The sequence below is a fragment of the Blastomyces gilchristii genome, assembly GCF_000003855.2.
Source record: "Blastomyces gilchristii SLH14081 genomic scaffold supercont1.7, whole genome shotgun sequence".
In the NCBI taxonomy this organism is placed as follows: domain Eukaryota; kingdom Fungi; phylum Ascomycota; class Eurotiomycetes; order Onygenales; family Ajellomycetaceae; genus Blastomyces; species Blastomyces gilchristii.
The window spans coordinates 399501-414006 of record NW_003101676.1 but is presented as its reverse complement, the minus strand read 5'-3'; positions in this window follow the sequence as shown (position 1 = coordinate 414006).

Sequence of the window (14506 nt, the reverse complement as noted above, 5' to 3'; positions counted from 1 at the left end):
ATATGATAAGAGTAGACTGGGAGTATTACTGAGACAGTATGAGACTACTATTTAATGTTAAAACTGTGTAATGAAATCAGTCAAATTGATAATGAGACTATCAAATATTCTGGTCCTGGTCTCAGACACGGTCACACGGTCAGTCTATTCAGTATAAGTAATGTCTGCATCTACTCTATTCAAATTCTCATTTTTTGAGCTATCTGAGTAAACCAGAATAGAGTCTTTTATATTGATTGTAGAGATCTTCTTCAAATACTGTTCATATTCTCTCTCTTTAGATAGTTTGCTTATTTATAAGTCTATGAGAGATTCCAGCTTTTCTCTTCGGAGAGATATCTTCTCATGATTAATTTTCTCAACATTTAATGAAGAAAATTAATTTTTAATCAGTTAATATAGTCTATACAGTTGAGAGAGCATTTTCTTTAAAGCATTATTCTCATTTCAATCAAGAAATCTATTTCAATTCAGTTCATTTCCTAAGTTAATTGATGAAAATGAAGAAGAGACTCTTTCTCTGATTATATAATTTAAGCACATCTTTATGACTCTCAGAGCATAGTTTATGCAGGTCTTTTCAAATCAAATAGCAGAAGATGAAATTGAAGCTTTGATTTCTATTACTTTAATAGAAGGTGATTTGAATACTCTCAGAATTCTTCTCAGAGCTCTGGTTTACAGACTTTGAAAGAGTTCAGTGAAATTATTCTGATTATTTTATCAAACTTGAACTTCATAATCAGCTACTGAGATAGTACAGGCTATGTATAACTGTTTCATAGTCTGAAACAATAGACCTCTCTCAGTATTTGATAGTCTGATTCTACTATTCAGTAGTCTCTCTGTCTTGATGATTCTTTGTTGAATATGATATTTAAAATTCAACTTGAAGTTTAATCATATTTCTAGTCATTTAATATTCACACTGAGTTTAATCTCTTTACTTAAAAGAGTTAGACTTAGTTCTTTCTCATTAAATCTGAGAAAAAAGTAATTTAACTCAGTTTTATTCATATTAAATTGAATAAGACTGATATCTGCTCTAATGTAACGTGGCAGAACCGAAGCGGTGGCTAGTTGACGGTGTCATGTAGAGGTAGTTGTTAGGAAGCCGTATGAGTGAGCTTGACTATCTTGCTTGAATAGTGAGCTCATAGACTACAGAGTTATTATGAGAATATCACAGATATGATACTTAGTATAGTAAGAAGATTGTATAAGAAACACAGTAACTCTTGTCTATATTTCAGTAGAAGAAAAAACAAATTACTGACTTCTTTGATGAGAAGCCAGCATCTAGCTATTCTATATAGACAATGAGTGAATATTCTTCTCTCATTTCATGAGTGAGAATAGCTGAAGTGATATCTCAGCAGTGTCTCACTGCTAAGAAAGAGTAATCTGCTGACCTTGTATAGAAGCAGGGTTCTCATATCCATCAATTAAATCTTCATATGATATATCCGAATGATGTCATAGAGTGGTTGGAAACCAGTTCAGACAGGATGAAATCATCCGCATGAAAGCAATGAGCCGTGTGGAACCGCAACAGGGCCTTGACGCGGCCGGGAGCGTGACATCTAACAAAGATTTTCTTTACTACTTTTTTAATTACTTCTAAATTCTCTTTAATTGTCTTTGAACTGTAGAGTAGATCAATATCATCTATATAACTTGAAGATCTCACTATTTTCATCTCTCTATTCTTGAATAGATATACAGTGTATATTACAAATAAAACAGATGAGATTGAAGATTCTTACAGTACTTCTATTCTTATCTCAGTCTTATCATATTTCATTTCATCAAAGAATAGTTGTATAATTCTTTTAGATATAAAATAATTAACTCATTTTATTAGAGAAAGTGACAGTTTAAACATTTTCAAAGTTTGAATCATCTTGAACTTTGAAATATGATTAAATGAATCTTTTATATCAATAAAAACTGCAGTTGAAACCAGCCCTTCATACTTTACTACTTGAATATCATGAATAACTGAAAGAATAGTGTCAATTGCAGAACATTGTTTTCTATCTCTCATTTATTCATTAAATAGAAGAGAATTACTAATAGATCTTATAAAAAATAATCTAGTAGCTATTATCTTTTCTAGAATCTTTTTTAAACAGTTCAATAGAGATATTACTCTATATAACTTAGAAATTGAAGCTTTTCTATCAGATTTTGCAAGAATTATTCCAGTAGCTTCTCTTCAGTATTTAGAATGATAATCACTTTTTAAGAGATTAAAAAAGAGCTTAAAATATTCATTTTTCAAGTAGGAATATGTGTTTTGAATAATCAAGTGATTGATTGAATCAGGTTCTGCAGCAGTTTTAATTGAACTTGAGAATATAACTGACTCTAGTTCATCATATATAAGCTCAGATCATTCCCAGTTATTTTCATTAATATATTCATGAAATGACATATTCTTCTCTTCTAAATGTGATGAATTTTGAAAGAGAATTCTTATAAAAGCTTAATGCTTTTTCTCAAAAGAGTTTACTGTATATGATTCATTCTGAAATTTATATTCTAAGGTTGAAAGCTTTGCTACACTTCTTGTTGTAGTATAGCTGAAGGCTTTAAAAACTTCTTTTTCTTATACTTCTTCAAGAAATTTGTTTCAGTAATCTGTTTTGACTCTTTTAATATTTGAAAAATATTCATTTTGAATAGCTTTGAACTCTTTATCAGATATTAAGTTATTCTTTCAATCTCTCTTAGCAGTGACTAATTATTTTCTTTTAGAAGTGATATTCTCATTTCACTAAGATTTGAAATACTCAGAAGACCTTTTCTTTGAAATATTTTCTCTAATACTTGTTAGAAGAATAGATGTAATTAGCTTTACTCTATTCTTAAGTATTTTATTTAGAATATCTTGACTTTGATTTCAATAGAGCTTACTCTGCTTTTCAGATTTCAGTTATTTTTAGACTGGCCGCTGAGATCATGAATTTCATGTTTGGTCTCATTTGGTCTGATCTCATACATTTCTTGGCGTGAATCCCGCTGGGACTGGCTATTAAGAAAACATGTAAAGTGACTATATATCAGATCTTAAAATGAAACCATGACTTGAAAAAAATGAGAAAGTGATTTCATTTAATTTCATTTAGTTCCATTCTTGGCATAAAGTTACTATTTTTAGACATTTTAAGGTTTTTTTTAGACTATTTTTAATTTTTTAAAAAGTAACGCTTTTTGATAACACTCAAATGAGATTTAAAGTCATTTAAAGCAATAAAAATAATTTAAATTGAGAAGTGGAAATCATGGTCTCATTTGGAAAATGTGACAAGAGTAGACAGTAAGCCTCACTGAGACAGTATAGAACTACTATCTAATGTTAAAACTGTGTAATGAGATCAGTCGAATTGGTAATGAAACTATTAAAAAATCTGGTCCTGGTCCCAGACACGGTCACACGGTCAGTCTAGTTATTTTACACTTTCTTCAACTACTTTTCAATCAGCTTTTTCAAAGTTATACTGATTAGAAAGAAGAGGATTTTCACTTCTTTATTATTCACTTAGTTTAATATCAAATTGAATGATCTCATGATCTGATTCTGAGGTTTCATTTGAATTAATAAACCAGTTTATAAGTCTTTTTTCAATTAGATTTTATGACATGAAAGTTAGATTTATAATAGATTTCTGTTTTATGTCTTTTCTAAAGAATGTTTTTTAATCAGACTTATTAACCAAATCAATTGAATGCTCAAAAGTTCATTTAATCAGTTTATCTACTCTTACTGCTCTTGTGCATTCTGAGTTTTATCAGAGATAATATGCATTGAAGTCTTCTACAATTATAGAGTTTTTTAAGAGAGTTATATTCAAAGATTCTCTATCAATTATTCAGATATTGTTATTTTCTTTCAATGACTTTTTATTATAGATATTGATGTGTTGAAAAGTATTAAACTCATTCTCTTTATCTATAATATCACTCACTAGAATATCAGAGTCAGATATGATATCAAATATCAGATTAAATTAATATCTTGAGCTTTTTCTCTCATAAATCACTACTCTTGATTTTATATCAGATTTTTCAGGTAGAAAGCAGTAATAGCTTGAATAAGAAATGATATACTTTTACTCAGCATCAAAGTTTAATTCTTGAAGAAGTACAAAGTTAACTTTTTATTCAAATATAATCTGAAGACAAGAATAAATGCAATTTGAGTTTCTATTTACATTATTTTAAATAAATGTGATTTTTAAAGAGTTTTTAAACCTTTTTTATTGTTTTTATTGTACATTTATACTAAAAGAGAGTAAAGATAGAGTAGACTCTAATCACTATCATCAGATAGTAGATTATAATTATTTTAAAAAGTAGAAATCTTAACTGCTTACATTTCATCTAGTTTATTATCAGAGTTATTTCTCAATTCTCTAATCTTAACAGATGTTTAAGAATTCAAATTCAGTTTATATTTAGCTGAAGAATTGAAGTTTAAAGATTTAGATAGTGAAGTGTTTCTTCTTTTTAAGCTTACAGTTGTAGATTTACTGACTTGACTTTTCTCTTCAGTTTTAGATTTACTTTGAGCTTTATCTTTTCTTCAGTTCTTCTGAGTTCTTGAAGTAAATACACATTCTTTTTCAGCTAGATATATGTTTTTCTTTACAATTGAAGCATTTAAGCAGAGTATATTAACATATTTCATCTCTTTTTAAGCATGTTTCATATTTATACTTACTAGTTTTATACAGAATGTGTATTTTGAGTCTCTGAAATATAAGATTGTAAAGTGTTCATATCTTTGAAAGTTTGAACACTGTGTTTGAGCTTTGAGATTCATTCTTGAGGCTTTGTATTCATGAACTCTCATTTTTAAACCTGCCACGCTTACTTCAGAGATTCTTGATTATTCAAGTGTTTTTATATATACTAGAACAGAGACATTTCTTCTGCTTTGTCTAAATATAATTAAATTAAGTTATACAGGCTCTTTTCTCAGTTGAATAGAATTGTATTCTTCTAATTCATTTTTGAGAAGTAGTATTTCTTTCTCACAGTGAAAAATTTCAACTGAAATATTATGAAGAATAAATTTGTCTCACTTTTCATCTCTCTCAGATAGAATTATTGTATTTAGTAGAGATTCTATTACTGATTTTCAGAGATTCTTATTCTGAATGAGAAATTCTGCACTGACTTCAGACATTGTAGTTAAAATAATGAAGTTTTCAAAGAAAGATAGCTCAATTGAAGCTATAACAGATTTTTGAACTTTAATATCAGTTATTATCTGAGGAAAGAACTGCTGATTAATTTCATTTCTAATTCTGAAAATGAGATTTGAGTTTAACTTGTTTCTTTACAAGATCTTCTGATTTAAGACTTTGAGAATAAGTCTTCTATTTCTGAAGATTTGAAAGTTTTTCTCTTTTTATATTTTTTTCTCTTGATTTCTATGAACAGAGATCTGAGTAATATTCTTCTCAGTTTTCTTAGAATTTTGAGCAGATTTTGAGATAGCAGGTTTAGAGACAGCAGATTCTACTACTTGAGTGTATGTTTTCTTCTGATTTGAAGAAGAAGAAGAAGAAGTAGAAGATGAAGAAGAGTCAGTGATTGTACTAGAAGTTTTCAATGTTTTTTAAATTATGTTTGAAATTCCAAGTTTGAACTTGATCATCTCTTATAGTTGTCTAGTCTAAGTATCAAGAATTAACAGAACTTCTTCATTCTTCTTACTCAGACACTGTTTTTCAAGAATTTTGCTTGCTTTTTCAAGTTTCTGTATTTCAAGAACTTGTTATTTCTCTATTTCTTTCTTTTTTCTTCTCTTTAGAATTTCAATCTCAGGAACAGCATCTGAGAAAACATCTTTTTTCACATTAACTGAGTGTAATTTTGAACACATTTTACTCACTGAATGAAAAGTTGATCAAACTGTTTCAATTGAGAGATTTATTACTCTATTTTCAAATGAAAAGTTAATTAAACTGTTTCAATTGAGAGGTTTATTAATCTATTTTCAAATGAAAAGTTGGTAAGACTGTTTTAAAAGAAGAATGAAAGACTTCTATGTATCAAACACCTGATTTCTTTCACATCAGTTCAGTAACTAGGTTAGATTTTTAAAGAGAATCTAATAAACTAAAATTGATTTTGAAGATCAATATAAAATCTGTACAAGCTCTTTCTTGGAATACAGTGAGGAAAAGTATGATATCAATTGATAATAAATCAGATAATATGACAGTTTTTAAGAGAAAAATTGACAAAAAATAAGTTAATTTTTTGCAGATAAATTGATTAAAACTATTCAATTTTATTCTAAATCATTCAATTCTCCTCACACAACAAGTGTGCAACTCAAATCAGTTAATAAACTGTGTAAAAAAGAATTAAGTATTAATAAAAGCTCTTCAGCTACTGAAAAAGTAATTCTTACTTAAAAGAATGTGAAATTATGACAGAAAACAACTCTGTTTTTAATTCTTTGTAAGAATATTGTGTAAAACACAGAGAAAAACACCGTACTTTTTCAAGAGAATTAAAAAACTAATTCTAAGACCTTTTTTTTGCATTAACTGCTGCAGAAGAATGAGATAGAATGTAAGAAATCCCGCTTCTCATGAATTCTTTACCTCTATTTCTATCTCTCATGTAATCAATAGAGTTAGCAGCCCTTGACTACACATAACTATATAGACTGAAGTTTACAACTACTATTCATAACTCAGCTTGAATACTATTATATATTTAATCTCTACATTTTATCTTTTCATCACAAATACTTCTAGTAGTTAACAGTATATATCATATCAAGCTGTAAACACCTGAATAATTATCTGTAAGTACTTTTTCTTATATTTCAAGCTCTATCAGTCAGTAATCACTCATTATAACTGAAAGAACTAAAAACTTATATACTTCAATCACTCATTATAACTGAAAGAACTAAAAACTTATATACTTCAATCTCTACAAATTCTCCTGCAGATACTCAGAAGCAGTCACTTAGATTATGAATAATCTTTATAAAAGAAGTGTCAGAGAATCTATCAATCACTTATAAGACATTATTCTCTACATCTATAACAGAGAAATTCTTTAAATTCATAAATAAATTGTGGCGGGCTGCGCCCGATCAATCATATAGACTATTCCATTACACTCCATAGATTCTTCCATTCCCGATCACCGATCCTCGGCCATTCCCGATCGCCGATCCTCAGCCGCTAGAAACGCGTGTAACATACACTCCGATTCTCAGCCATTCCCAATCACCGATTCTCAGCCACTATGAACATGTGTATATTCTTCTGCCCCGAAACTCCACTGCGTACACCACCACATACATGTATAAATATTCACCTTGATCACTGATTCTCACTTTCTCTTTCTTTCCTTCTTTAACATTTTTATCTTTGTTATATAAGACCTATCAATATTATACTGATCTATTCAGTGTAGGCCTCTTACACTATAAAAATGTTCATCATCTTCTTATTAGAAACAATTGTTTATCAAGAGATATCTGAATGTGTAACAACATGTAAGAAATAGAGAAACAGTCAAACAGTTAAGCAGACACTGAGTCTTCAGATAGAAGCTTGCTCACCAGTTACTCTGGCCTCATAATAAGATCTTATGAAGAGAATAAGATCTTATAAGAGAATGTCAGTGAAAGACCTGAGAGTTCTGACACTCAGATATATGAGAATACATTACACTTCTTCAGATTTCATAGATATTATACATCTGATAATTGATATAATCATGTCTAATAATAATATGAAACTCTCAAATACAGCATAGACATGATGTCACAGTGACTTTAAGCAATATTGAAATTATAATAATAATAAATAGCTGATATGCATGTAACTCAATAACTTCAATATAAAGAGATTCAACAATTAATTCATGCAATTTCAACATCTACAGAATCAAATATAAAAGTACTGAAAGAATGCTTAGATGCTTCTACATATTTCAATGCTTTCAATCTCACTCTCTACTCATCATAAAGGATGGAAATGCTTGTGAAACTGAGTGTAGATAAAGATTTCATCAGTTTATTAATTAATCAAGATTGATATATCAATTAACAATTAAAAGATCATGTGAAACAGAAGTTTCATTTATAAATGAAAGCATGTGAACCAGCATTGTGAATATCTGATAATATCATGAGATATCTTGATATTCTGTTTCAAGACACTGCCATGTAACAGAAAGTATTAGATTGATTACAGAGTATTTAATAGAGAAACACTTCTCTTATAACATTTATTCCTGACTTCAATATCAAGATTCTTGAAGCAGGTGATCAATCTTGAGAGAATTAAATGAAGATTAGCATACTCAAGAAGACATTGACTTTCAAACTCTTACAGACTCTTGTAAGTGTAGACAAAGATCAGATTTATGAAGACTTCTGCACACAGCTTCAGATATTGAATGATCATCTTATCAAGCTTAAGAGTATACAGAACAGTGACAGAAGATATTATATATCAGTCACTTATACACCTGCACTGAAGAATAATGATGCAGAGATCATGAACTGAATAGATTTAAATATCTATACATAAGCAAGAGTTTCTGCTGTTTAAACAGGCTTCTGAGTCTCTGAGATCACTTCTGAAGAAGTCATCAATTAATGTCAATATAAAGTGTGCATCAACTGTAATTAATCAGAACACATTGCTTTCAACTGCTGATCAATCTATGTGTCTTCACACTTAAGAGAAAGATCAGTGTCTGTCCACACTAATCACTTTACATTAGAGAAAGATTCAGAGAATAACTATAAGAATGTCTCAGTGAAACAGAGAAAAGATTAGCTTCTATTCAAATTTATAAACAGAAGCTTGAAGAGATCAGATAATAATAATTTGAAGAGAAGAGAATAATGAATGCAATTCTTATATCTACTGTGATTGATAATATATATAATATAAAAGCTATAATAGACAGTGATCTATATCACTATACAATAATAAAATCTTCAGTTGTAAGATATTATAATCTTCAGTATATCTCTTTATCAAAACCTTGACTTCTCACAGAATTTGATGATTTGAAAGATGTTTGTACTCATTATATAGTGAAACTAAACATAGATATAAGAGAATATCAATGTGAAGATACCTACACATATGAAGTTGATAATCTTGATTATAATCTTATGTTAGAACTTATCTGACTATCTGAATAAGATATCTTACTGAATACTTAAAACAGAAGCTTGATATTCTCTAATAATAATAGAATTCATGAAGATGATATTCACAAGATCATGAATCTTACACAGATCTCTGTCAATACTTATGAAATACTCTAAAAAAGAAGTCATTATTAAAATTATTAACAGAGTCACTGACAAGTTCACTGATAGTAGAATTATATATCAATCTATTTTATCAGTCTGATCAATATTAAAAAGACTCTAGAAAAGTTATCTTATATTATAATAACAGATTCTCATACAAAACTTTCTTAATAATATTATAAATATCTAGATGTCTTCTAATAAGATAATATTATAAATATATCTCTCTTATGAGATTCTGAAGTGAATCACAGTATCAAGTTAGAGAAAAAGAATGATAAGAACTTCAAACTATTATAAGATTCTCTTTATAATATGTTCTGAAATGAACTTCTTCTTCTTCAAAAGACACTCAATAATCTGTTAAATAAAGAATTCATACATATTAGCAACTCTTTCACTGCAGTCTCTATTCTCTTTATAAAGAAATCAGATAAAGAACTTCAATTCTGTGTGAACTACTGAGATCTGAACAGATTGACAAAGAAAGATCAATATTTCTTATCTCTTATCAATAAAATCCTAGCACAGATCAGATGAGCTCAATGATTTATAAAGCTAGATGTTATTACTGTGTTTTATAAGATTCATATCACTGAAGAAGATGAATAGCTTACAGTATTTCAAACATATTATAATCTCTTTGAATGAATAGTCACACTCTTTGAGCTGACTAACACTCTTAGTATATTTCAGAAGTATATCAACTGAGTACTCTGAGATTTTCTTAATAAGTTTGTATCTACTTATTTAGATAACATTCTCATCTTCATTAATGAATTCAGAAAAGAATATTAAGAATATATATGAAAGATATTACAATAGTTATAAGAAGTAGAACTATTTAATAGATATTAATAAGTATAATTTTAAAGTCAAGAGTATTAAGTATCTGAGTTTTATTATAGAAGTTAATAAGAGAATTCAAATGAATTCTGAGAAAGTCTCTGTGATTCTTGAATAAAAAGCTCTGTATACTGTGAAAGATATATAAAGCTTCATTGAATTTACTAACTTCTATCAGTGATTTATACAAAACTTCTCAGATATTATGAGATCACTTATAGATCTCACTAAGAAAGACTCAGTATTTCAATGATCAGTGAACACTGAAGCTGCATTTATACAGATAAAGAAGATATTCATTAATATCTCTCTACTAATAACATTTGATTCTGATTATAAGACAGTTATTGAAGCTGCTTTCTCTGACTATATAATAGAAGAAGTGATATTGTAATATGATAATAAAGATGTTCTATAATTATATATTTTTATATCTAAGAAACTGAGTCTCACTGAATACAATTATAAGATCTATAATAAGAAACTTCTTATATTATACATTATTTAGAAGAATGAGACTCTGAACTTCAAAGTATCTCTGAATTTGAGATAGTTACAGATTATAAGAATCTTAAATACTTTATAACTATCTATAAACTTACTGAATAATAGATATAATAATCTGAGTTCTTAAGCTGCTTTCATTTTATAATACACTATTATTCTAGCAGCTAGAACTTAATGACAGATGCTCTCTTATACCAAGAGCAGAATATATTATTCAATGTAACAGATACTCACTGAATGAACTGAGAGTATCAGCTCTTGAATTCAAAGATACTAGTTAATCAAGATGAAACAGCTCACAGCACTATACATGCTTCTCTAATTAGAACTATCACTGATATCTCAACTTCTCTTAAACCTATAATAGATAAGCTATGATATACAGCAGCTTAAACTAATAAACTTCTTCAAACACTCACTGAAGCAGTATAATAAGAAGTATTCTGATTTCTTCCAGAATTACATGTAAGAACTGACATCTCAGAATATTTAATCAATGATAATAACACTCTATAATTTTATAAATAATACTAAGTCTCTCACTCTGAACTCTTACACATCTGAATAATGTAAGAGATGTATAATTCATGTATAACTGATTATTCAGATTATGAATAACTGTATAGAATAATCTTCTGAGAGTTCTATTAATCTGAGATATTAAACAGTATCAGATACTTCATCTGAAACTGTAATTACTATTCTTTCCTTATTTTATAAAAGAACTGTAGAAAAGATCTACTAAAATCACTTAATATTTCTAATAGAATCTAGTGAGATGTAGTAATTAACTTTACTATCAATCTATCTGAGAGTAAGAGTTATAGAAACATTCTAATCATTATAAATTAATTGAGTAAAGATATAATATTAAAATCTTATAATAAGATAAATACTGAATAAGTTACTGAAGCTTTTCTACAGAGTCTGTTCTATCAGATATATGAATTATCAAGATTTATAGTATCAGATCAGAGCTGTTAATTTATAAACACTCTCTGAACTAGAATCTGTCAAGTTCTCAAGATTATATATTATCTGTTAACTATCTATCACTCTGAGACTGATGATATATCAGAATAGATAATTCAGATTATAAAGAATTATCTTCATAAGTTCTGTAATTACTTATAAGATAATTAATATAATCTTCTTCTATATACAGAGATTGCTATTAACAGTCAAGATACTATTTTAATAGATATAAGTCTGTTCTTTCTTATATATAGATATTACATGAAAGTGTTAAATCTTCTAAAGATTATACAGTTTATATTAAATCTCTATAGTTCAATTCAGATCACTGATAATATAGTAATAAAGCTTCAAAATATCTGTGATTAAGTAGAGATCTTTATAATAACTGTGAAACAAGATTAAGAGAATCAAATCAATGTTTATCAAGATCTCACTAAATAATATAAGATAGAAGATCTGATATAATTAAATCTTAAGAATATATGAATCACATATTCATCTTATATACTAGATTATCATTATATTAGATATAAAGTGATAGAAGTTCTAGATAGTTATAACATCTGTCTTAATACATTATCAGAGATTTATAATATATTTCATATAAGCTTACTCTGCTATGTTATCACTGATTCATTCTCTTCTCAGCTGACTTCTGACTGACAGTCATCAGACATTATAGAAGAAGATAATGAGCTTGAGTGAGAGATTGAGAATATTCTTGATAAGAGACTTCACAGCTGTAGCTGATAATATCTCATGAAATAAGTCAGTTATAATTAACTGATCTGAACTCTGAGTTCTGTATTATCTGAAACAGCAGTTCTTGACTGATGAGAACTGCTTCTGGAAGAAGGGGGCTAATGTGACAGGCTGCGCCTGATCAATTATATAGACTATTTCATTACACTTCATAGATTCTTCCATTTCTGATCACTGATTCTCGGCCATTTCCGATCGCCGATCCTCAGCCACTACAAACGCGTGTAACATACACTCTGATTCTTGATCATTTCCAATCACTGATCCTCGGCTGCTATGAACGCGCGTATATTCTTTCACTCTGAAACTCCACCACATACATCATCACATACATGTATAAATATTCACCTTGATCATCAATTCTCACTTTCTCTTTCTTTCCTTCTTTAACATTTTTATCTTTGTTATATAAGACCTATCAATATTATACTGATCTATTCGGCGTAGACCTCTTACATAAATCAATTTTAGTGAAGAACATTCTTGAGTATCTCTTACAGAATTAAGTTATTTTTCTATAAGAAATGTTTACTGTCTGTAAACACTTTTGAACTGAGTTTATAGATATAATCTTCAGAGATAACTGTAAATTAAAAAGAAACTTTCTTAAGCTATAATTACTTAAGATTATCTATCAAACTACAATCTATAAAAGCTTTTACAAGTTTGTATTTGAAACTGACTTACAAGCTTAACTGTGTGATATAAAAGATGAAGAAGCTATTATCTCTATAATAACAGATCTTTACTACACTAAAGTCAAGAATTGACTGAATTATCTAGAGAATAATTATGAGAGATTCTGCTGATTCATTCTCAAGATCTATTTAGAGATTAAGTTAAGAAACTTTATAAGCTAAATAGAGAACATCTGAACTGTGATCACTAATATTAGAAAAAGAGATGAGAAATGTGATGAAGATTACTTATCATACTTTATAAAATTATAATATAAATTAAGATCTGTGAAAACAGAGCTCTGAAATAAGACCTGAATAATGATGTTTATAAAGAGACTGAATAAAGATATATAGAGACTCAGTGGCATAGTGATTAACTACACTATCACAGAGTCTCAATTAGCGGCCTTTCTCTCAGAGAATGAATATCAAGAGAGGGCAGATTCAAACCCTGCAAGAGTCATCTTAATCACAGCTTTCACTGTTAAGTTATAAAACAGTATCAAAGATCTCTGAATGCACTATAGTGAATCATTGTCAAGCTTAAGATATTCACTTCAGAGATTCTCAGACACTAATTCTCACTGATCTTAGAATTAACAGCTCTTCAGATGTTTCAAGTTAGATCAGTACTAGAGTGATTAAGATTTAGAGTGTCTGCAGAATAGTGAATCATTATCAAGATTAACTGGCCAGGTTTTATCTCTCTCACTCTAGATACTCACTTTCAGAGAATTGATATTTAAAAACTATCTGATTAGAACATCTCAGATGTAGCAAGAATCTAGATAAGATGAGATCTAGGTGCTCTTAATAGATAATTAGTGTAAGCAAGACTGTGACAGTCAATTGATAGGCTGAAATACTGAGATTGACAGCTGAAAGATTAGAGACTTAACTAGAATTGAGTAGCTCTGATGTTATTCTTAGTAAGAATCTCACTTATAAGTAAGCTAGTTATAGAAGCTAGCTGAGCAGCAGCTCTTTAGAGAAAATGATAATTTCTGAAGCAGACTTAAGAGAACAGAGACAGCAGTTGATTATATAGAATATTAAAATATGTATATAGCTTAAGATGTAAACTGCAGAGATCTTATTCTGTAGATCTCTCTTTACTTTATCTTTTTCTTGCAATTCTTTTCTATCTATCTATTTATTATGTCTATCTTTAAGACTGTGTTCTCTTTTCTTTCATCATGATATTGTTAAATAATTTCAAAGTATCAGAAGATGTTAAAATACTGTAATTTATAAACAGTTTTTATATTCTAGACTGGAATTTTCTGATTTTATATATCTGAAATTGATGAATGTATAATAGTTAACTTTACAGATATAGAAAAAACTCTGAGAACTAAAAGTTCTCAGATAGATGTTATAGTCTCTGACTGTATACATCTATAATTGAAGAATA